The sequence below is a fragment of the Triticum dicoccoides genome, chromosome 5B (genome assembly GCF_002162155.2).
Source record: "Triticum dicoccoides isolate Atlit2015 ecotype Zavitan chromosome 5B, WEW_v2.0, whole genome shotgun sequence".
NCBI classification, from domain to species: domain Eukaryota; kingdom Viridiplantae; phylum Streptophyta; class Magnoliopsida; order Poales; family Poaceae; genus Triticum; species Triticum dicoccoides.
In genome coordinates, this window is record NC_041389.1 from 334068336 (window position 1) to 334091253 (window position 22918).

Sequence of the window (22918 nt, forward strand, 5' to 3'; positions counted from 1 at the left end):
AAGGCAAGCTTGGCGTCCGGATATGAATATTTCTTTCTCTGTAACCGACTTTGTATAACTCTAGTCCCCTCCGATGTCTATATAAATCGAAGGGTTTAGTCTGTAGAGGCAATCATAATCACATAGGCTAGACTTCTAGGGTTTTAGCTATTACGATCTCGTGGTAGATCAACTCTTGTAATACTCATATTCATCAAGATTAATCAAGCAGGAAGTAGGGTATTACCTCCATAGAGAGGGCCCGAACCTGGGTAAACATCGTGTCCCCCGCCTCCTGTTACCATCAGCCTTAGACACACAGTTCGGGACCCCCTACCCGAGATCCGCCGGTTTTGACACTGACATTGGTGCTTTCATTCAGAGCTCCGCTGTGACATTGAATACATGATTGATGGCTCGCCTTGTTATCAAGGACAATATCACCTCTGGAGGAGCCTTGGCCTTAGGCCAAACCCTCTGGCTGGGTGACTTTACCATGACCGCCCGTTTGGGCGTTAAGCCGACGATGACTTCTCGGGTCATCGAAAATCGCCTCCATGTCGACTCCGAATACTCCAAACGAATGGATCCGACGGAGTTGTCATCTTTAAACGAACTCCTGGATCGCATCGCCGCCTTGGGGGTTGCTACAGACTATGATCGGATTGGGCTTAAACCCGATCACAGAGAAATCAAATCTCCGCCGATCACCCATTGGATAGCGGTAGTAGAGGAGCAATACAACAACTCTTCCTTTATATTGAGGACGAATTATGTTCGGATCTCCGAGCTTGAAGAGCCGGATACCCGTCCGCGTAAAGACGTGCCCCGTCCTCCGAACCTAGAGTCGGACGGTGAACCTGAAAAATTGGTTGATATCCTGGAGCCCGAACTATTAAGTTCAGAAGTTTCTCAAACTCCGGATCCCAAATTGGGTCAGGGTTTGGACTTAAATCCAACCACCCACCCAGAAACACGCAATCTTATGAACATACGGGCCAGATTCCTCCTTGTCAAATACAAGATGAAAGATTGCCGCGACAAAGACACGATCTCAATATTCTGCAACAATTGTACAGACGAGGGAATCCTCAATGCCGTTAGCCACCGTCGCGTATTACACTTTGCTGACTTGACAACCATAGTACAGAAGTATTGCGCAATGGAGAGCGCCTGGAAAACTCAGGCAGCTCCTTGGGAGCCACCAGTTTCCACTCAACCCCTTGTCCGGACAAAAAGGATGCACCCTCTTGGGTCGCCCAATCCAATAGTAAAGAAATCGAAGCCCATTACAGGGCGCAGAACCGTTCTGGAGGGATGGCTCGATAGGCCATGCAAAATACACACAACACCGGATACCACACCAACCCACAGCCTTAGAGCATGTTGGATACTTTGGCAAGTGGCCAAGAGCGGCGAGGATCTCCTCACCAAAAATACCACAGAGCAACACCCCATGGAAGACGACGACCGCAGAGTATTGACGGTCTTTGAGACTTTTGCCTCAAATAATAGGCGCAAAAGGGCACTCCGCGGCCTCGCTGAAGTCTGCAAAGTCACAACAATAGACCCCTGGGACGACACGGCCATAACTATCAACGCCAGTGACGAACCAAAGTTCAGGACAGTTCGGGCACCAGCCGCATTGGTCCTCAACCCAATCATGGACGGCTTTCGGCTTACCAAAGTGCTCATGGACGGTGGCAGCGGGCTAAACCTCATTTACGAGGAAACTCTCAACAAAATGGAAATAGACAGGAGCCGCATTGAGCAAAGTAGCACAACCTTCCGAGGAATCATTCCCAGTCAGGAGGCGCAATGCGCCAGAAAAATCAGAGAATTATCGGTCCGAAGAGATAACCTTCCAAGTGGCCCCTTTCAATAGTGGATATCACGCCTTATTAGGGCGAGATGCATTCGCACACTTCCAAGCTATACCTCATTATGAGTACATGAAGCTCAAGATGCCCGGACCCAACGGTATTATCACTCTTGCCAGTGATCCGGACATAGCCCTCCGCACCGAAAACAAAACCGCAGCCCTGGCCCTTGAGGCATTGTTTGAAGCCCTCGCGGCCGAAGAGTTAACCGCACTATGCTCCACGGTGGATAGGGACGACGTGATCCTAGGCAAGCGACCCAAATCCACCTCCTTTAAACCAGCACACGAAATAGTCAAATTTCAAGTCCACCCGGCGGACCCCAAGAAGACAACATCCATCGGGGCATAGCTGGACCCAACGGTTGACGCTGCACTGTGAGCGTTCCTACGCAAAAACTGGGACATATTTGCCTGACACCCTTCTGATATGCCAGGGATCCCACGCAGGCTGGCCGAACACAACCTCAATATATTGAAGGGACATAAGTCGGTCAAGCAAACACTGCGGCGCTTTTCTGAGCCCAAACAACAAGCTATGGGGGAGGAGCTAGCCAAGTTACTCGAGTCCGGATTCGTCAGAGAAATAAAACACCCAGACTGGCTAGCAAACCTGGTGATGGTACCAAAGAAGGATAAATCCTGGGGCCTATGTGTCGATTTCAAAGACCTTAACAAAGCCTGGCCTAAGGATCCCTTCCCCCTCCCCCGCATCGATCAGATTATCAATGCTACTGCAGGACACTACTCACTGTGTTTCCTTGACGCATACTCTGGATACCATCAAATCAAGATGAAGGAATCCGATCAAGCCGCAATGACATTTATTACCCCATACGGGCCTTTCTGCTTCAACGCTATGCCCTTTGGGCTCAAAAACGCCGGCGCCACCTACCAACGCATGATTTAAACATGCCTGGAGAAACAAATCGGCAAGACAGTTGAAGCATATGTGGATGACATAGTCATCAAAAGTAGGCACATCGAGTCATTGATAGACGATCTGCGTCTCACATTCAACAACCTCCGTACATATGACATCAAGCTCAATCCGGAAAAGTGTGTTTTCGGCGTTCCCGCTGGAAAACTGCTGGGCTTCATCGTTTCCAATAGAGGAATTGAGGCGAACCCAGCTAAAATCCGAGCTTTGTCACAATTGGCTACGCTAATCAGACCTCAAACAAGTCCAAAAACTAGCCGGATGTGTGGCAGCTTTAAGCCGCTTTATCTCCAGACTAGGAGAAAAAGCATTGCCACTTTATCGCCTTCTCCGACGCACCGATCACTTTGAGTGGACGGACGCGGCAACGGCCAGACTGGAAGAAATAAAGGCTCTCTTAGCGAGCAACCCAATCCTGGCCGCATTGAACATCGGTGAACCCATGTTATTATACATATCGGCAACACACCAGGTCGTGAGTGCAGTGCTCGTCGTCGAATGAAAGGAGGACAGCCACAAATTCCCGCTTCAGAAACCGGTATACTACGTATCCACTGTCCTCACACCATGCAAATCCCGGTACCCTCATTACCAAAAAATAGCATACGCGGTCTTCATGGCATCTCGGAAGCTACGACACTACTTTCAAGAGTGCTCAATCACGGTGGCCTCTGAAATACCACTCAATGACATACTAAACAATCGCGATGCCACGGGCTGGATTGCCAAGTGGGCCATTGAGCTCCTCCCATTCGATATAGCATACAGACCGTGCCGGGCCATTAAATCCCAAGTACTGGCCGACTTCGTCGCCGAATGGACAGAGGCCGAACTCCGTAAAGAGTATGACACATATTCCAACTGGGTCATGCACTTCGACGTTCCAAAAATGTTGGCGGGCTTAGGAGCGGGCATTGTCCTAACATCCCCCACTGGAGATACAGTTCAATACGTACTCCAAATATTATACACAGACTACAACAATGCAGCCGAATACGAGGCCTTACTGCATGGTCTTCGGATGACTGTCTCCATGGGCATACAACGCCTGGAAGTGTGCGGGGATTCAAACCTGGCAATACCTCAAATAAATGGAGATTTCGATGCCAAAGATCCAAAGATGGCGGCTTACCATAACACCGTTCTCAAAATGTCGGCTCGGTTCGAGGGGCTCGAGTTTCATCATGTGGCTCGAGAAAGTAATCAAGCGGCGGATGTCCTTGCTCGCATCAGCGCCAAGGGCGACCCCGTCCCACCTAACATATTTCTAGAAAGGCTCTTCAAGCCATCTGTGGTGTGGCAAGGGGAGAGCGGCAACACAAGTCCAGATCTGATTATAACCCCAGATTCCGAACACACTAATATCATCGGGGGCTCAGTCACCGAAATAACACCGTCGACCCATCTTATCATGACAGTCATTGCCCCATGGACCAAACCCTTCTTGGCCTACCTTAATAGGTGAGAACTCCCTGAGGATCAGAATGAGGCATGCCGCATTGTCCAGCGCTTGAAAGCCTACAAGGTTCATGACGGAGAACTCTACAAGAAAAGCGCTACCGGAGTACTTCAAAGATGTTCTCTGAGGAAGAAGGGCGGCAACTCTTGGCTGAAATTCATGCCAGTCTCGGTGGTCACCATGCCGCGGCTCAGGCCCTTGTAAGCAAGGCCTTCCGTATAGGTTTCTATTGGCCGACAGCCCGAGCAGATGCACAGGACCTTGTCCAACGTTGCGTCGGATGCCAGCTTTTCGCCAACCAAAGCCATATGCCACCCACCGCTCTACAAACAATCCCCATCACTTGGCCTTTCGTAGTCTAGGGGCTTGACATGGTCGGACCCCTTAAAGGAGGAAGCCATAAGAAAAAATACTTGTTGGTCATGGTGGATAATTCACTAAGTGGATAGAGGCCAAACCAGTTAAAACGGTCGAAGCCGGACCGGTGATAGACTTCGTATCCGGTGTTGTGCACCGTTATGGTGTTCCACACAGCATCATCACCGATAACGGCTCAAATTTCACAACCGATGAGGTAAAAACCTGGTGTGTTAATCTAGGCGTTAAGCTGGATTACCCTCCGTCTATCACCCGCAAACAAATGGTCAATTCGAACAAGCCAATGGTCTTATTATGAGCGGCATCAAGCCCAGACTAGTGCGATCTTTGAAAGAATCAGACAAGCACTAGATAGAGGAGCTGGACTCCGTACTTCGGGGGCTGCGGACCACGCCCAACCACACTATCGGATATACACCTTTCTTTATGGTGTATGGCGCATTGGTTGTGTTACCCTGCGACATTATTCATGACTCAACTCGAGTGCGCATGTACGAAGAGAGAGAGGCCGAGCTCGATTGGCAGGACAACTTAGATGCCCTGGAGGAGGAGCGCGATGTCGCAAAAGCCCGTTCCGCATTTTATCAACAATAGGCCCGCAGATATCAAAGCAGAGAAGTACGGGCCAAGACTTACAATGTTGGCAAACTCGTTCTATGCTTGCCGGAGAAGAAAAAGGACAAACTCAATCCCAAGTGGGAGGGTCCCTTCATCATTGACGAAGTTCTCACTGGAGGAGCGTACCGCCTGCGTGATGCATCAGACAACCGCCTAGAGCCAAAGCCATGGAACGCGGCCAGACTCCGAAGTGCCTAGCGCGGAACTCTTCATTCGTCTCCTTCTCCCTTTTGTTTTCATTATTTATTTATTTTTTTCCTCTCTTTTCACTTTTCCCTTTTTAGCCTTAAAGCTCTTGTGCGGCTAAACCGTGCACCTACGACATACACATCCTCAAATATGCACGTCCATCATACCTGGGGGCTTCTTGTACAGAAGCTTATTATTATTATTTTCCGTGCATTGAGCTCATCACATATGTGTCTTTTCCTCATATGCGCCTTTTCTTCGCCATTATATGCATCGATATGACTTGAGTTTTGGCCAAGCTGGGTTGCCTGGCTCCTGTGCTTATGCCCTACGTCCCCGTTAGTTCGGCTAGGGCATAAAGGGAACACCTCTGCGATTGTTACTGCAGGGTCATCCGGATGTGTACCTCAGACTGGGTGAAGCCGAAAGCTAGCGTTCTTAAGGGAATATTTGGTTGGCAGACAAAAGATGTTTTTTACCTATTACACTATGAACCCCCAGATGTTACTTCTACTGTGATTTTTCAATCATAGTTCGGGAACGCACGTTAAACGCATGCTCACCCAAGGAAAGGAACCTGATACGTCTCCATCGTATCTATAATTTTTGATTATTCCATGCCAATATTATTCAACTTTCATATACTTTTGGCAACTTTTTATACTATTTTTGGGACTAACATATTGATCCAGTGCCCAGTGCCAGTTCCTGTTTGTTGCATGTTTTATGTTTCCCAGAAAACCAATATCAAACAGAGTCCAAACGGGATAAAAACGAACGGAGAATTATTTTGGAATATTTGTGATTTTTGGGAGGAAGAATCAATGCGAGACGGTGCCCGGGGGGGGGCACGAGGTAGGGGGGCGTGCCCCAGGGGGCAGGCGTGCCCTGGACCCTCGTGGGCACCCTATAAGGCGGTTGACGCCCTTCTTTTGCCGCAAGAAAGCTAATTTTATGAGAAAAATCTGGGCAAAAGATTCACCCCAATCGGAGTTATGGATCTCCGGATATAAAAGAAACGGTGAAAGGGCAGAATCTGAGAACGCAAAAATAGAGAGAGACAGAGAGATAGATCCAATCTCGGAGGGGCTCTCGCCCCTCCCACGCCATGGGAGCCAAGGACCAGAGGGGAAACCCTTCTCCCATCTAGGGAGAAGGTCAAGGAAGAAGAAGAAGAAGAAGAAGGGGGATCTCCCCCCCTTGCTTTCGGTGGCACCGGAACGCTGCTGGAGGCCATCATAATCACCACGATCTTCACCAACACCTCCATCATCTTCACCAACATCTCCATCACCTTCCCCCATCTATATTCAGTGGTCCACTCTCCCGCAACCCATTGTACCTTCTACTTGAACATGGTGCTTTATGCTTCATATTATTATCCAATGATGTGTTGCCATCCTATGATGTGTGAGTAGATTTTCGTTGTCCTATCGATGGTTGATGAATTGCTATGATTGGTTTGAGTTGCATGTTTTATTATTGGTGCTGTCCTATGGTTCTCTCCGTGTCGCACAAGCGTGAGGGATCCCCGCTGTAGGGTTTGCAATATGTTCATGATTTGCTTATGGTGGGTGGCATGAGTGACAGAAGCACAAACCCGAGTAAGTAGATTGTTTGCGTATGGATAAAGGGGACTTGATACTTTAATGCTATGGTTGGGTTTTACCTTAATAATCTTTAGTAGTTGTGGATGCTTGCTAGAGTTCCAATCATAAGTGCATATGTGTAACGCCCGGATAATTAAGCTACAGTAATCCCTAGCTAATGGTGCCATGTCATCATATTACTGTTGCTAATCCTCACTTGACCCAAATCGTAATTCAAATTCAAATTCAAATTAAAGTCAAAAATTCAAGTTTCTCAAACATGCAAAATAAAATGTTCAAAGTGTGGCAAATATTCCATAACTAATTATGTTGGAGACCCAACACTTTTGTAAAGTGTTTAAATCCCCTTTTGTGAATATAACAGTGGCTTAACAATCATTTAAATGCCTTTCCATTTATGAAAAATTTCAAAGAAACTCAAAAGCCTCCCAAACTTTTTGTGACTGTGCTAGTAAATGCAAGGTATTTATGTGGGCAAGTCCCACATATTGCAAAATGGATTTGCTGGCTAAAAGAAATTGCATAAGGAAAATGAAAAAACAAAACATAGGTTATTGAGGGAGTCCCGGACTAGGGGGTGTCCGGATAGCCGAACTACCATCATCGGCCGGACTCCAAGACTATGAAGATACAACATTGAAGACTTCGTCCCGTGTCCGGATGGGACTTTCCTTGGCGTGGAAGGCAAGCTTGGCGATACGGATATGTAGATCTCCTACCATTGTAACCGACTCTGTGTAACCCTAGCCCTCTCCGGTGTCTATATAAACCGGATGGCTTTAGTCCATAGGACGAACAACAATCATACCATAGGCTAGCTTCTAGGGTTTAGCCTCCTTGATCTCATGGTAGATCTACTCTTGTAACCCACATCATCAATATTAATCAAGCAGGACGTAGGGTTTTACCTCCATCAAGAGGGCCCGAACCTGGGTAAAAACATCGTGTCCCTCGTCTCCTGTTACCATCCGCCTAGACGCACAGTTCGGGACCCCCTACCCGAGATCCGCCAGTTTTGACACCGACAGTTATAAATAAAAGAGACCCCCCACTGCCCCCCTGGGCCTTGGAGGCCCAGCAACTCCACCTAAACCCCCACCGGTCACACCTTCATGTTCCTCTGCTCGTCTCGATACAGGGGCGAGGTCGACCCCGACCACCTCATCGACGCCGTCGGGGAGGGGATAAGGATTCCCCCGACACCTCGGTTCCCTCCTCCTCTGCCACTCCACCCACTCCCCACTCCTCTCTCCCTCTTGCTTTGCCTCCCTTTCCAGATCCCCTCCTCCCGAGCTCGGTTGTCACCGCGCCGCCGTCGTCCTCGCGGTGACCGGCTGCCCCAAGATGCGCCTCCGTGTCCCAGGGCTCCGGCGTCGTCATCTTCCTCATCCTCGCCCACGAGTTCAAGCCGGGACCCCCCTCCATCGTTGAGCCGGCCCTCTTCTTCCACCTCCGGCCACCGAAGGCCGCCGCCGTCGTTCCACTGCACCGAGCTTCCCACGAGCCCGCTCGTGCACATCCGCAGGTCCGCGGTGAGCAACAACGTCGATCCACCTTCTCTCCTACCGTTCGTTGTGCCTGTAGATTGTTGGAAATATGCCCTAGAGGCAATAATAAAATGATTATTATTATATTTCCTTGTTCATGATAATTGTCTATTATTCATGCTATAATTGTGTTATCCGGAAATCATAATACATGTGTGAATACGTAGACCATAACATGTCCCTAGTAAGCCTCTAGTTGACTAGCTCGTTGATCAACAGATAGTCATGGTTTCCTGACTATGGACATTGGATGCCATTGATAACGGGATCACATCATTAGGAGAATGATGTGATGGACAAGACCCAATCCTAAGCATAGCACAAGATCGTGTAGTTCGTTTGCTAGAGCTTTTCCAATGTCAAGTATCATTTCCTTAGACCATGAGATCGTGTAACTCTCGGATGCCGTAGGAGTGCTTTGGGTGTACCAAACGTCACAACGTAACTGGGTGGCTATAAAGGTATACTACAGGTATCCCCGAAAGTATCTGTTGGGTTGACACGGATCGAGACTGGGATTTGTCACTCCGTATGACAGAGAGGTATCTCTGGGCCCACTCGGTAATGCATCATCATAATGAGCTCAATGTGACCAAGTGTTTGGTCACGGGATCATGCATTACGGTACGAGTAAAGTGACTTGCCGGTAACGAGATTGAACAAGGTATTGGGATACCGACGATCGAATCTCGGGCAAGTAACATACCGATTGACAAAGGGAATTGTATACGGGATTACTTGAATCCTCGACATCGTGGTTCATCCGATGAGATCATCGAGGAGCATGTGGGAGCCAACATGGGTATCCAGATCCCGCTGTTGGTTATTGACCGGAGAGTCGTCTCAGTCATGTCCGCTTGTCTCCTGAACATGTAGGGTCTACACACTTAAGGTTCGGTGATGCTAGGGTTGTAGAGATATTAGTATGCGGTAACCCAAAAGTTGTTCGGAGTCCCGGATGAGATCCCGGATGTCACGGGGAGTTCCGGAATGGTTCGGAGGTGAAGAATTGTATATAGGAAGTCCAGTTTCGGCCACCGGGAAAGTTTTGGGGGTCACCGGTATTGTATCGGGACCACCGGAAGGGTCCCGGGGGTCCACCGGGTGGGGCCACCTATCCCGGAGGGCCCCATGGGCTGAAGTGGGAGGGGAACCAGCCCCTGGTGGGCAGGTGCGCCCCCCTTGGGCCTCCCCTGCGCCTAGGGTTGGAAACCCTAGGGGGGGGCGCCCTACTTGGCTTGGGGGGCAAGTCCCCCCTTGCCCCCCTTGAGATGGGATCTCTAGGGGCCGGTGCCCCCCCAGGGCCCCTATATAAAGAGGGGGGAGGGAGGGCTGCGCACCCCTTCTCCTGGCACCTCCCTCTCCCTACATACCACCTCTCCCTCTTGTTGAGCTTGGCGAAGCCCTGCCGAGATCGCCGCTGCTTCCACCACCACGCCGTTGTGCTGCTGGATCTTCATCAACCTCTCCCTACCCCTTGCTGGATCAAGAAGGAGGAGACGTCTTCCCCAACCGAACGTGTGTTGAACGTGAAGGTGCCGTCCGTTTGGTGCTAGGATCTTCTGTGATTTGGATCACGACGAGTACGACTCCCTCAACCCCGTTCTCTTGAACGCTTCCGCGCGTGATCTACAAGGTTATGTAGATGCACTCCTCTCTCTCGTTGCTAGATGACTCCATAGATTGATCTTGGTGAAGCGTAGAATTTTTTATTTTCTGCAATGTTCCCCAATAGTGGCATCATGAGCTAGGTCTATGCGTAGTTTCTATGCACGAGTAGAACACAATCTTGTTGTGGGCGTAGATGTTGTCAATTTTCTTGCCACTACTAGTCTTATCTTGTTTCGGCGGCATCATGGAATGAAGCGGCACAGACCGACCTTACACGTACGCTTATGTGAGACAGGTTCCACCGACTGACATGCACTAGTTGCATAAGGTGGCTAGCGGGTGTCTGTCTCTCCCACTTTAGTCGGATCGGATTCAATGAAAAGGGTCCTTATGAAGGGTAAATAGAAATTGGCATATCACGTTGTGGTTTTACGTAGGTAAGAAACGTTCTTGCTAGAACCCTATTGCAGCCACGTAAAAAACTTGCAACAACAATTAGAGGACGTCTAACTTGTTTTTGCAGCATATGCCTTGTGATGTGATATGGCCAAAAGGATGTGATGAATGAAATATATGTGATGTATGAGATTGATCATGTTCTTGTAATAGGAATCACGACTTGCATGTCGATGAGTTTGACAACCGGCAGGAGCCATAGGAGTTGTCTTTATTTTTTGTATTACATGCGTGTCATTGAATAACACCATGTAAATTACTTTACTTTATTGCTAAACCGTTAGCCATAGAAGTAGAAGTAATCGTTGGCGTGACAACTTCATGAAGACAGATGATGGAGATCATGATGATGGAGATCATGGTGTCATGCCGGTGACGATGATGATCATGGCGCCCCGAAGATGGAGATCAAAAGGAGCAAAATGATATTGGCCATATCATGTCACTATTTGATTGCATGTGATGTTTATCATGTTTTTGCATCTTATTTGCTTAGAACAACGGTAGTAAATAAGATGATGCCTCATAATAATTTCAAGAAAGTGTTCCCCCTAACTGTGTGCCGTTGCAAAAGTTCGTTGTTTCGAAGCACCACGTGATGATCGGGTGTGATAGATTCTAACGTTCACATACAACGGGTGTAAGACAGATTTACACATGCAAAACACTTAGGTTGACTTGACGAGCCTAGCATGTACAGACATGGCCTCGGAACACAAGAGACCGAAAGGTCGAACATGAGTCGTATGGAAGATACGATCAACATGGAGATGTTCACCGATGATGACTAGTCCGTCTCACGTGATGATCGGACACAGTGTAGTTGAGTCAGATCATGTATCACTTAGATGACTAGAGGGATGTCTAATCTGAGTGGGAGTTCATTAAATAATTTGATTAGATGAACTTAGTCTAAAAACCTTTGCAAAATGTCTTGTAGATCAAATGGCCAACGCTCATGTCAACCTCAACTTCAACGCGTTCCTAGAGAAAACCAAGCTGAAAGATGATGGCAGCAACTATACGGACTGGATTCGGAACCTGAGGATCATCCTCATAGCTGCCAAGAAAGCATATGTCCTAGAAGGACCGCTAGGTGAAGCACCCATCCCAGAGAACCAAGATGTTATGAACGCTTGGCAATCGAGTGCTGATGATTACTCCCTCGTTCAGTGCGGCATGCTTTACAGCTTAGAACCGGGGCTCCAAAAGCGTTTTGAGCAACACGGAGCATATGAGATGTTCGAAGAGCTGAAAATGGTTTTCCAAGCTCATGCCCGGGTCAAGAGATATGAAGTCTCCGACAAGTTCTACAGTTGTAAGATGGAGGAAAATAGTTTTGTCAGTGAGCACATACTCAAGATGTCTGGGTTGCACAACCGCTTGTCCCAGCTGGACATTAACCTCCCAGACGAGGCGGTCATTGACAAAATCCTTCAGTCGCTCCCACCGAGCTACAAGAGCTTTGTGATGAACTACAATATGTAGGGGATGGTGAAAACTATTCCTGAAGTATTTTCAATGCTGAAATCAGCGGAGGTGGAAATCAAAAAGGAACATCAAGTGTTGATGGTAAACAAAACCACTAGTTTCAAGAAAGGCAAGGGTAAGAAGAACTTCAAGAAGGATGGCAAAGGAGTTGCCGCGCCCGGTAAGCCAGTTGCCGGGAAGAAGCCAAAGAATGGACCCAAACCTGAGACTGAGTGCTTTTATTGTAAGGGAAAGGGACACTGGAAGCGGAACTGCCCCAAATACTTAGCGGACAAGAAGGCCGGCAACACTAAAGGTATATGTGATATACATGTAATTGATGTGTACCTTACCAGTACTCGTAGTAGCTCCTGGGTATTTGATACCGGTGCGGTTGCTCATATTTGTAACTCAAAATAGGAGCTGCGGAATAAGCGGAGACTGGCGAAGGACGAGGTGACGATGCGCGTCCGGAATGGTTCCAAGGTCGATGTGATCGCCATCGGCACGCTACCTCTACATTTACCTACGGGATTAGTTTTAAACCTCAATAATTGTTATTTAGTGCTAGCTTTGAGCATGAACATTGTATCTGGATCTCGTTTAATATGAGATGGCTACTCATTTAAATCCGAGAATAATGGTTGTTCTATTTATATGAGAGATATGTTTTATGGTCATGCCCCGCTGGTCAATGGTTTATTCTTAATGAATTTCGAACGTGATGTTACACATATTCATAGTGTAAATACCAAAAGATGTAAGGTTGATAACGATAGTCCCACATACTTGTGGCACTGTCGCCTTGGTCACATTGGTGTCAAGCGCATGAAGAAGCTCCATGCTAATGGACTTTTAGAGTCTCTCGATTATGAATCATTTGACACATGCGAACCATGCCTCATGGGCAAAATGACCAAGACTCCATTCTTCGGAACAATGGAGCGAGCAACCAACTTATTGGAAATCATGCATACTGATGTGTGCGGTCCAATGAGCGTTGAGGCTCGCGGAGGCTATCGTTATGTTCTCACTCTCACTGATGAATTGAGTAGATATGGGTATGTCTACTTGATGAAACACAAGTCTGAGACCTTTGAAAAGTTCAAGGAATTTCAGAATGAGGTAGAGAATCAACGTGACCGAAAGATAAAGTTCTTACGATCAGATCGTGGGGGAGAATATTTAAGTCACGAATTTGGTACGCACTTAAGGAAATGTGGAATCGTTTCACAACTCACGCCGCCTGGAACACCTCAGCGTAACGGTGTGTCTGAACGTCGTAATGGCACTCTATTGGATATGGTGCGATCTATGATGTCACTCACCGATTTGCCGCTATCATTTTGGGGATACGCTCTAGAGACAGCTACATTCACTTTAAATAGGGCACCGTCTAAATCCGTTGAGACAACACCATATGAATTATGGTTTGGGAAGAAACCCGAGCTGTCGTTTCTATAAGTTTGGGGATGCGATGCTTATGTCAAGAAACTTCAACCTGGAAAGCTCGAACCCAAGTCGGAAAAATGCGTCTTCATAGGATACCCTAAGGAAACCATTGGGTATACCTTCTACCTGAGATCCGAAGGCAAGATCTTTGTTGCCAAGAATGGGTCCTTTCCGGAGAAAGAGTTTCTCTCGAAAGAAGTAAGTGGGAGGAAAGTGGAACTTGATGAAGTACTACCTCTTGAACCGGAAAGTAGCGCAGCTCAGGAAGATGTTCCCGTGGTGCCTGCACCGACTAGAGAGGAAATTACTGATGATGATCAAGGTACTTTAGATCAAGTTGCTACTGAACTTCGTAGGTCCACGAGGACACGTTCCACACCAGAGTGGTATGGCAACCCTGTCCTGGAAATCATGTTGTTAGACAATGGTGAACCTTCGAACTATGAAGAAGCAATGGCGGGCCCAGATTCCAACAAATGGCTTGAAGCCATGCAATCCGAGATAGGATCCATATATGAAAACAAAGTGTGGACTTTGACAGACTTGCCCAATGATCGGCGAGCGATAGAAAACAAATGGATCTTTAAGAAGAAGACAGACGCGGATGGAAATGTTACCATCTATAAAGCTCGACTTGTCGCTAAGGGTTATCGACAGGTTCAAGGGGTTGACTACGATGAGACTTTCTCTCCCGCAGCGAAGCTGAAGTCCGTCCAAATCATGTTAGCAATTGCCGCATACTATGATTATGAGATATGGCAAATGGACATCAAAACGGCATTCCTTAACGGCTATCTTAAGGAAGAACTGTATATGATGCAGCCGGAAGGTTTTGTCGATCCTAAGAATGCTAAGAAGGTATGCAAGCTCCAGCGCTCCATCTATGGGCTGGTGCAAGCATGTCGGAGTTGGAACATTCGCTTTAATGAAATGATCAAAGCATTTGGGTTTATGCAGACTTATGGAGAAGCCTGCGTTTACAAAAAGGTGAGTGGGAGCTCTGTAGCATTTCTCATATTATATGTGGATGACATACTTTTGATGAGAAATGATATGGAACTTTTGGACAGCATTAAGGCCTACTTGAATATGTGTTTTTCAATGAAGGACCTTGGAGAAGAGATACGTCCATTTTGCATCATGCTTTTATATCAATATTTATTGCATTATGGGTTGTTATTTCACGTTATGTCACAACACTTATGGCTATTCTCTCTTATTTTACAAGGTTTACATGAAGAGGGAGAATGTCGGCAGCTGGAATTCTGGGTTGGAAAAGGAGCAAATATTGAAGGCCTATTCTGCGCAACTCCAAAAGTCCTAAAACTCCACGAAACACCTTAAAATAAATAAAGAAAAATCATCGCCAAAGATGAAGGCCAGGGGGCCCACACCCTGCTCACGAGGGTGGGGGGCGCGCCCCCTGGGCGCGCCCCCTACCTCGTGGGCCCCCTGGTGGCTCTTTGACTTCCATCTTCTCCCATATGAAGTCTTTCGATGAGAAAAAAATAGAAGAGAACCTTTCAGGACGAGACTCCGCCGCCATGAGGCAGAACCTTGGCGGAACCAATCTAGGGCTCCGGCAGAGCTGTTCGGCCGGGGACACTTCCCTCCGAGAGGGGGAAATCATCACCATCGTCATCCCCAATGCTCCTCTCATCGGGAGAGGGCAATCTCCATCAACATCTTCACCAGCACCATCTCATCTCCAAACCCTAGTTCATCTCTTGTATCCAATTCTTGTCTCCAAGTCCGGGATTGGTGCTAGTAGGTTGCTAGTAGTGTTGATTACTCCTTGTAGTTGATGCTAGTTGGTTTACTTGGTGGAAGATCATATGGTTCAGATCCTTTATGCATATTATCACCCCTCTGATTATGAACATGAATATGCTTTGTGAGTAGTTATGTTTGTTCCTGAGGACAAGGGAGAAGTCTTGCTATTAGTAGTCATGTGAATTTGGTATTCGTTTGATATTTTGATAAGATGTATGTTGTCTAACCTCTAGTGGTGTTATGTGAACGTCGACTACATAACACTTCACCATTATTTGGGCCTAGAGGAAGGCATTGGGAAGTAATAAGTAGATGATGGGTTGCTAGAGTGACAGAAGCTTAAACCCTAGTTTATGCGTTGCTTCGTAAGGGGCTGATTTGGATCCATATGTTTCATGCTATGGTTAGGTTTACCTTAATACTTTTGTTGTAGTTGCCAATGCTTGCAATAGAGGTTAATCATAAGTGGGATGCTTGTCCAAGTAAGGGCAGTACCCAAGCACCGGTCCACCCACATATCAAATTATCAAAGTACCGAACGCGAATCATATGAGCGTGATGAAAACTAGCTTGACGATATTCCCATGTGTCCTCGGGAGCGCTTTTCCTATTATAAGAGTTTGTCTAGGCTTGTCCTTTGCTACAAAAAGGATTGGGCCACCTTGCTGCACTTTATTTACTTTTGTTACTTGTTGCTCGTTACAATTTATCTTATCACAAAACTATCTGTTACCATTTATTTTAATACTTGCAGAGAATACCTTGCTGAAAACCGCTTATCATTTCCTTCTGCTCCTCGTTGGGGTTCGACACTCTTACTTATAGAAAGGACTACAATAGATCCCCTATACTTTTGGGTCATCAAGACTCTTTTCTGGCGCCATTGCCGGGGAGTGAAGCGCCTTTGGTAGGTGGAATTTGGCAAGGAAAAATTTATTTAGTGTGGTGAAATTTTCTGTCACTTGCTACCATGGAAAGTAATTGTTTGAGGGGCTTGTTCGGGGTATCTTCACCCCGTCCAGTAGAGCAAAGAGTTGATCCTCAACCTACTCAACCTACTGAACCTATTGAAAATGAAACTTCTTTTGGGGTTCCTTTGGGTATGATGGAAAAACTGCTAGCTAACACTTTTGCAGGAGATGGAACAAAGCATCCTGACAAACATCTACGCTTTATGGATGATATTTGTGGACTATTTAAGCTTGCAGGTATGATGCTATTAAGAGGAAGGCTTTCCCTTTATCTTTGGAGGGAGACGCATTGACATGGTATAGGCTATGTGATGATACGAGATCATGGAACTATAAAAGATTGAATTGGAATTTCATCAAAAGTATTACCCTATGCATCTTGTTCATCGTGATCGCAATTATATATATAATTTTTGGCCTCGCGAAGGAGAAAGCATCGCTAAGCTTGGGGGAGGCTTAAATCAATCTTATATTCATGCCCCAATCACGAGCTCTCAAAATTGACAATTCTCCAGAATTTTTATGCTCAACTTTCTGATAATAATCGCACCATGCTCGATACTTCTTGTGCTGGCTCTTTTATGACGAAGTCTATTGAATTTGGATGGAATTTATTGGATAGAATTAAAAGCAACTCTGAAGATTGGGACCTCGACGAAGGTAAGGAGTCAGGTATGACACCTAAGTTTGATTGTGTTAAATCTTTTATGGATACCGATATTTTCCATAAGTTTAGCGCTAAATATGGACTTGACTCTGAGATAGTAGCTTCTTTATGTGAATCTTTTGCTACTTATGTTGATCTCCCCAAGGAGAAGTGGTTTAAATATCATCCTCCCATAGAAGTAAAAGTAGCTGCACCTATTAAAGTTGAAGAAAAGATTGTCACTTATAATGATCCTATTGTTCCCACTTCTTATGTTGAGAAACCCCCTTTCCCTATTAGAATGAAGGATCATGCTAAAGCTTCAACTGTTGTTCGTAAAAGCAATACTAGGACTTATACACCTCCTGAGCAAGTCAAGGTAGAACCCAATATTGCTATTGTTAAAGATCTCTTGTCTGATAATATTGATGGGCATGTTATTCAATTCACTGGTGAAACCGCTAGAATTGCTAAACCCTGTGATAGAGATAAACATAGACCTGTGGTAGGCATGCCTGTTATTTCTGTTAAAATAGGAGATCACTGTTATCATGGCTTATGTGATATGGGTGCTAGTGCTAGTGTTATACCCATTGGCTTATACAAAGAAATTATGCATGAGATTGCACCTGCTGAGTTAGAAGAAATTGATGTTACAATTAAACTTGCCAATAGATATACTATATCTCCAATGGGAATTGTTAGGATGTTGAAGTCTTGTGTGAGAAAACCAAATATCCCGCTGATTTTCTTGTTCTTGGTTCTCCACAAGATACCTTTTGTCCCATTATATTTGGTAGACCCTTCTTGCGTACTGTTAATGCTATGATAGACTGCAAAAAGAATGTTGTTACTGTTGGCTTGGATGATATGGTTCATGAGTTTAATTTCTCTAGATTTAGTAAACAACATCGTGAGGAAGAATTGCCTAGTAAGGATGAAATGATTGGTCTTGCTTCTATTGCTGTACCTCCTAGTGATCCTTTAGAACACTATTTGCTAGACCATGAAAATGATATGTTCATGAATGAAAGAAGGGAAATAGATGAAGTATTCTTTAAACAGGAACCTATTCTGTAACACAATTTGCCTGTTGAAATCCTAGGGGATCCTCCTCCACCCAAGGGGTATCCCGTGTTTGAGCTTAAACCGTTGCCTGATAATCTTAAATATGCTTATCTTGATGAAAAGAAAATATATCCTGTCATTATCAGCGCTAACCTTTCAGAGCATGAAGAAGAAAGATTATTGAAAACTCTGAAGAAGCACCATGTTGCTATTGGTTATACTCTGGATGATCTTAAGGGCATCAGTCCCACTCTATGTCAACATAAAATAAATTTGGAAGCGGATGCCAAACCGGTTTGTGATCCTCAACGACGTTTGAATCCTAAAATGAAAGAAGTGGTAAGAAAAGAAATACTCAAGCTTCTGGAGGCAGGTATAATTTATCCCGTTGCTGATAGTCAGTGGGTAAGTCTTGTCCACAGTGTCCCTAAGAAGGGAGGTATTACTGTTGTCCCTAATGATAAAGATGAATTGATTCCGCAAAGAATTATCACATGTTATAGGATGGTAATTGATTTCCGCAAATTAAATAAGGCCACTAAGAAAGATCATTACCCCTTACCTTTTATTGATCAAATGCTAGAAAGATTATGCAAACATACACATTATTGCTTTCTAGATGGTTATTCTGTTTTTTCTCAAATACCTGTGTCGGCTAAAGATCAATCAAAGACTACTTTTACATGCCCTTTTGGTACTTTTGCTTATAGACGTATGCCTTTTGGTTTATGTAATGCACGTGCTACCTTTCAAAGATGCATGATGGCTATATTCTCTAACTTTTGTGAGAAAATTTGTGAGGTTTTCATGGACGACTTTTCCATCTATGGTTCCTCTTTTGATGATTGCTTGAGCAATCTTGCTCGAGTTTTGCAGAGATGTGAAGAAACTAATCTTAACTTGAATTAGGGAAAGTGCCACTTTATGGTGAATGAAGGTATTGTCTTGGGGCACAAAGTTTCTGAAAGAGGTATTGAAGTTGATAAAGCCAAGGTTGATGCTATTGAAAAGATGCCATGTCCCAAGGACATCAAAGGTATAAGAAGTTTCCTTGATCACGCCGGATTTTATAGGAGGTTCATCAAGGACTTCTCAAAAATCTCCCGGCCTCTGACTAATTTATTACAAAAAGATGTACCATTTGTCTTTGATGATGATTGTGTAGAAGCATTTGAAATACTTAAGAAAGCATTAGTCTCTGCACCTGTTGTTCAGCCACCTGATTGGAATTTACCCTTTGAAATTATGTGTGATGCTAGTGATTATGCTGTAGGTGCTGTTCTAGGGCAAAGAGTTGATAAGAAGTTGAATGTTATCCATTATGCTAGTAAGACTCTAGACAATGATCAAATAAATTATGCTACTACCGAAAAGGAACTTTTAGCGGTTGTATTTGCTTGTGATAAATTCAGATCCTATATTGTTGATTCTAGAGTAACTATTCATACAGATCATGTTGCTATTAAATATCTTATGGAAAATAAAGATGCAAAACCTAGACTCATTAGATGGGTTCTCTTGCTTCAAGAATTTGATTTACATATTGTTGATGGAAAAGGAGCTGAGAACCCCGTTGCAGACAACTTGTCTAGGCTAGAGAATGTTCTTGATGACCCACTATCTATTGATGATAGCTTTCCTGATGAGCAATTAAATGTCATAAGTACTTCTCATAGCACTCCATGGTATGCTGATTATGCTAATTATATTGTTGCTAAATTTATACCGCCTAGCTTCACATACCAACAAAAGAAAAAGTTTTTCTATGACTTGCGACATTACTTTTGGGATGACCCACATCTTTATAAAGAAGGAGTAGATGGTGTTATTAGACGTTGTGTACCCGAGCATGAACAGGAACAGATCCTACGCAAGTGTCACTCCGAGGCTTATGGAGGACACCACGCTGGAGATAGAACTGCGCATAAGGTATTGCAATCCGGCTTTTATTGGCCTACTCTCTTCAAGGATGCCCGTAAGTTTGTTTTGTCTTGCGATGAATGTCAAAGAATTGGTAATATCAGTAGACGTCAAGAAATGCCTATGAATTATTCACTTGTTATTGAGCCATTTGATGTTTGGGGCTTTGATTATATGGGACCCTTTCCAGCCTCCAATGGTTACACTCATATTTTAGTTGTTGTTGATTACGTTACTAAGTGGGTAGAAGCTATTCCAACTAGTAGTGCTGATCATAACACTTCTATTAAAATGCTTAAGGAAGTTATTTTTTCGAGGTTTGGAGTCCCTAGATACTTAATGACTGATGGTGGTTCACACTTTATTCATGGTGCTTTCCGTAAGATGCTTGCTAAATACGACGTTAATCATAGAATTGCATCTCCGTATCACCCGCAGTCTAGTGGTCAAGTAGAATTGAGCAATAGAGAGCTCAAATAAATTTTGCAAAAGACTGTCAATAGGTCTAAAAAGAATTGGTCCAAGAAACTGAATGATGCATTATGGGCCTATAGAACTGCGTACAAAAATCCTATGGGTATGTCTCCGTATAAAATGGTTTATGGAAAAGCATGTCACTTACCTCTCGAACTAGAACATAAGGCATATTGGGCTATTAAAGAGCTCAACTATGATTTCAAACTTGCCGGTGAGAAGAGGTTATTTGATATTAGCTCACTTGATGAATGGAGAACCCAGGCTTATGAAAATGCCAAGTTGTTTAAAGAAAAAGTTAAAAGGTGGCATGACAAAAGGATACAAAAGCATGAGTTTAATGTAGGTGATTATGTATTGCTATATAACTCTCGTTTAAGATTTTTTGCAGGAAAACTTCTCTCCAAATGGGAAGGTCCCTACGTTATCGAGGAGGTCTATCGTTCCGGTGCCATAAAAATCAACAACTTCGCAGGCACAAATCCGAAGGTGGTAAACGGTCAAAGGATCAAACACTATATTTCAGGTAATCCCATAAACGTTGAAACTAATATTATTGAAACCGTAACCCCGGAGGAATACATAAGAGACACTTTCCAGAACGTTCCAGACTCCGAAAAGGAATAGGTATGTGGTACGGTAAGTAAACCGACTCCAAAACAATTTTTAAGGCAATATTTCTCCGTTTTGGAATATTTAGAAAAATAGAAAAATAAGTAGCAGTCTGGGGAGGACACGAGGCCTCCACGAAGGTGGAGGGCGCGCCCTACCCCCTGGGCGCGCCCCCCTACCTCGTGAGCACCTCGTGTGCCCTCCGGACTCCGTTTCCTTGCACAGTACATATTTTGGTCGGTAAAAATTCATTATATATACTCCCGAAGGTTTTGACTCTCGTATCACGCAAATCTCCCCTGTTCTTGTTTCGAGCTGTTTTTCTGACAGGTCTAGATCATCATGACAACCCCATGTGCTTCCAAGGACAAGTTCTTCGAGAAGTTTATCAACCCTTACCTCGCGGAGGTGCTGCGTCACCCTCAAACCATTGAGATGCGTGATGGGTTGCTGCACATCCGCGATGTTGAGGGACCAAAGGGAACCGGAAGCATGGAGTTGAGGCTCGAAGCAATGGAGCAACAAGTTTTCAAGTGCCAGGGGATGGTGGAGCGTGGAATCAACGCTACCCACAAGATGCTCGCGGAGTTCACCAACAACTATGAGCCATATGCCAAGAAGACCGAGGAAGCCATCTATAAGTTACATGAGAAGATCGAGCACCTCCAAGCCCAAATCTATGATCTGCAAAACCAAAACTGTGAGTATGAATATAGATTCAAAAGGATGAGTTTGGCTGCAGATTTGAGGATTCGGAGACTCGATCATCCTTCTATGATGGTGAGCCTATGCCATGGAAGATGGACGACAAGCTTGCATCATCATCAACACCTCCACCGCCAACAAGGAAGGAGACATAATCACTTGGGTATGGGCACTCCCCTTGGAAACTACCAAGCTTGGGGGAGGTGCCCTGGTATCGTATCACCATCACAACTCCTATCTTTACCATTTTTCTTAGTTCAATCCTATTAGTAGTATCTTGATTTAGTAGAGTAAAGTCATGGCATGATCTAGTTTTGAGTTTTGCTTTATGATCCTTTTTTTGTAATCGAGTCTGTGAGCTATATAATAAAGATTAGTGTTGAGTCAAGGGCTTGGGTATTTTGCCATGATCTTGGGTGATTAGAAGAAAAATAATAAAAAGAATCAAAGAGTTCGTATTGATCTTAGTGAAAGTAATGACTTCACATAGAAAAAGTATGATGATTAAAAGTTGTTGGGAGTTGGCAAATATAGCTTTGGTCATCGTTGCAATTAATAGGAATTAATAAGGAAAGAGAGGTTTCACATATAGATATATTATCATTGACATCTTTTATGATTGGGAGCACTCATTAAAATATGACATGCTAAAGAGTTGAGGTTGGACAAGGAAGACAACATGATGATTTATGTTTTCTTACATCCGAGGCAAAGTATGTTCTCATGGTTCCTCTACCGTGTTGAGTTTGCCTTTCCCCCTCATGCTAGCCAATTCTCAGCACTAAGTAGAAATACTACTTGTGCTTCCAAATACCCTTAAACCAGTTTTTCCATGAGAGTCCACCATATCTACTTATGGATTGAGTAAGATCCTTCAAGTAAGTTGTCATCGGTGCAAGCAATAAAAATTGCTCTCTAAATATGCATGATTTATTAGTGCGGAGAAAATAAACTTTGCACGAACTTGTTGTGGACGCAATAAAAGCGACGGACTGCATAATAAAGGTTCACATACAAGGGGCAATGTAAAGTGACGTTCTTTTGCATTAAGATTTTGTGCATCAACCTAAACACACATGACAACCTCTGCTTCCCTCTGCGAAGGGCCTATCTTTTATTATTATCCTCTACCTTATGCAAGAGTCATGGTGATCTTCACCT